This window comes from Brassica oleracea, chromosome C4 (assembly GCF_000695525.1).
Source record: "Brassica oleracea var. oleracea cultivar TO1000 chromosome C4, BOL, whole genome shotgun sequence".
Taxonomy (NCBI): Eukaryota; Viridiplantae; Streptophyta; class Magnoliopsida; order Brassicales; family Brassicaceae; genus Brassica; species Brassica oleracea.
In genome coordinates this window covers 36500995-36504155 of record NC_027751.1, presented here as the reverse complement: position 1 = coordinate 36504155, position 3161 = coordinate 36500995, and the positions used below count along the sequence as shown (strand labels likewise).

The window sequence follows — 3161 nt, the reverse complement described above, 5'->3', positions numbered from 1 at the left end:
TTTTTCAAAAAATTATGTTTATATAACACCAACATAATTTACTTAACCCGATTTGCTTAACTAATTGGTTTAGTTAATGAATTAGTTAAATTTTGAACCGAAGCTTTCTCAAAGAAAAAAAATTGAACAGAAGCATTCTCTGTTTTTTTATAAAGCTGTAATGTCCTGGTTTGCTTAACCAATTGGTTTAATTAATGAATTAGTTAACATTTAAACCAAAGCATTTCTCTGTTTTTTTAACTGTGTGTATATGTGTTCCTACATATCTAATTATTTATCTTTTGGTCAAAAACATAGCTAATTATTTATACCTTTTTCTATAGAAATAACATAGCGATTAGTGATTTGATAAAAAAATATATTGATCAGTGTAAGGCTATTGTATGTTTTTCTTTCAAAATGCATGGTACCTATCACATTCTATCTCCCTCTTTGTATTGGTTTACACTATGTTCATATAAGTTTCTAGCTGACTCTTTTTGTTTATAACTATCATTAATGGATAAAGCCGAAAATAACCCCATCATTTATGTTTTAAGATATTTTTTGCAGACACTTATTTTATTTTAGTTATTATTATAACTAAAATATATATAAATTAAATTAATCATATAATCTATTAAAAATAATAAAATGAAAATAGTGTAAGTTCGTGTTGTATTCAACTGAGGGTAAAATATACATTTCTAAATGTTAACTAAAACTTAAATAGTTTCCGCTTGCAATAATATAAACTGTTAATATTATTTTCAAAGAAGAAAATTATCTTTCCAGTAAAAAAAAGGCTCTCCTTTTCTCTACATATATTTTCATCTTCGCTTTGTAAGCGGCGACTTAGCTATCTTTTTGTTTTCTCAAACATTATTTATCAATCCCACTCTTTCTCGAGAAGCTGCGAGCATCCCGATCTGAGAATCACACAAACATATCGAATCACATATGTTTCCTTCTTTGGCTACTCTTGAAAATTCACAATAAAACCTGTTTGATATATGAGAATTTATAGAATGTACATGTTGACACATACTCAGGAGACACATAGCCATACGTACCCATGACTCTTGTAATAACATAGCTTGTTTCTCCCTTTGGACAGTCCCTCGGTAAACCAAAGTCTGAAAGTTTTCTATTGTTGTCATAGATTGTTATCAAAAAGAATCAAGTCAGTACCATTCTAAGTCCATTAAGACAGCACTGAGACTACGGAAATAGGGTTTATACCGAGTCGAGCAAGATCTTAGAAGGTTTAAATGACTTAAACATGGTCGCTATGAAGGAATGCAAGCTCTTTAGCTGCATCAAGAGCAATCTCAACACATAAGGTCCACCAGAGCGGTTTTAACTGGACATCATCTGCTTCAACACCATTAAAACATAAGAACAAACAATTGCCTGATATTTTCGATAAAATCTTGATTTATGAACTCACTTGTGAACAGATGATCCTCAAGACTACCCTTATGCATAAACTCGTACAAAAGAAGCCGTTGTTTATCTTCGAAGCCAATAACCAATCAGTTTAACTAAGTTCTGGTGACTTAACTGCCACAAATAGTTGATTCCTAACAAATGACACAAACAGGTTAGAGAATCAAACAATGGAAATTTGATATTGGAGTGACATAATAGTAAGGACAATGTTGTGTGTACCAGACATTCTCGGTGACCATGAAATCCATCAGGGTTAAGACGCCTGACAGGAACTATAAAACCTGTGATGGAATTAGTTGGAGTTAGAGTAGTCTCATCGATTGAACCTCTATAGCAGAACCGAAATGCCCTTCTCGGATAACAGAATTTGATCTGAAGTTTCTGGTTGCAAGTCTGAGTTCATTGAAGGTAAAGCTCTTGACGAACGCTTTGCTCAGTATATCTTCTTTCTCTTATGAGCTGCCGATGATGATGATGATTGAACACTCGAAAGATGAAGGCCGTAGAGGCTACTGCTTTTATCTGCAGAAAAATACACAAAGGGTTGACTGAAGTCAAAACTAAAGGACAATTAAAAAGGTGGAGACTTTTTTTACTTGGATCACATGAAGATTCTCATAGAGTTCATTTCTTTTCTCGGAACCTATCATTTGCAGAGAGATACTTGAAATTAAAATATCAATAATTCACTACAAGAAAACACGGACAATCCCGATGGAAAAACCGACCGAAAAAAATCTGTCAGGATTTTCCGACGGAATTCCGACGAAAACTTGTCGGAAATCTATTTCGGCAAATTCGTCGGAACTTCATCGGAAAATCTTGACAGAATAATTTCGTCGGTATTTGGTCATACGATCCCGACAGAAAACCGGAAAAAATCTGACAAAAATCTGACCGTTGCAAAAAATTGACATATACCGACACAATACCGACTATTTAGGTATTCGGTCAGAATTCCGTCGGTATATTCCGACGGAATACCGACGGATTGAACAGCCGTTGCACTTCCCGACGGAATACCGACGAATTTACCGACGAATTTGCAGCCGTTGCACTTCCCGACGAAATACCGACGGATTATGTAGCCGTTAGTATCCGTTTAAATTACCGACGGAACACCGACGGGTTCTGGACGTTAATTTAGCTGTTGTCATCCCTGACGGAATACCGACGAATATTTTCCGTCGGGAAGTTTTCCAGATTCATTATAAATACGACATCTCCTTCATTCATTCAAATCACAACAAAACAATATAAATCATGGGTACTCCTTATAATTTCCGTTCTTGGCTAGATCAACCTCATATGGATCCAAATACAAATTTACTTACGGAGGAATACGCACGTGGTATTCAAGAATTCATGGGGGTGGTTCAAAGTCAACCGGAAGCAAGAACAAGTAAGTATTTATTATGTCCATGTTCTACTTGTAAGAATAATATCCGTGTCAAAAAAATGGAAGTATGGAGTCATTTATATTTGAAAGGATTTACACGTGGTTATAAGATTTGGTATCTTCATGGAGAAAGATTTGAGTATGGTAGTAGTAGCGAACCTCAAACTGCCGATAGGTTAGATGAACCTACCACGGATGTAGATTTTGGGATAGGGACTGTTCAGATGGTATATGATGCATATGGATAAAATTTACCGTCGGGTGAAGAGGAAGGATATAGACAAGAACAACCCAATTTAGAAAATTTCCCGTGTGAAGAGGAAGGAGAAAC

The 3161-nt window shown here is 35.1% G+C and overlaps 1 long non-coding RNA gene across 2 annotated transcripts; it reads right to left on the bottom strand.

Moving 5' to 3' along the window:
* Nucleotides 1–654: 654 nt before the first annotated feature.
* LOC106342165 lies at nucleotides 655–1958 on the bottom strand. 2 transcript variants are annotated; one of them, XR_001269801.1, is made up of 5 exons: nucleotides 1651–1958; nucleotides 1430–1562; nucleotides 1222–1353; nucleotides 1053–1126; nucleotides 655–908 (listed from the first exon to the last, which is right to left on the bottom strand). It is a non-coding gene; the product is annotated as an uncharacterized LOC106342165 (long non-coding RNA). The 2 variants fall into 2 exon arrangements; XR_001269802.1 differs by having other exon boundaries at nucleotides 661–908; nucleotides 1222–1356.
* Nucleotides 1959–3161: the final 1203 nt, after the last annotated feature.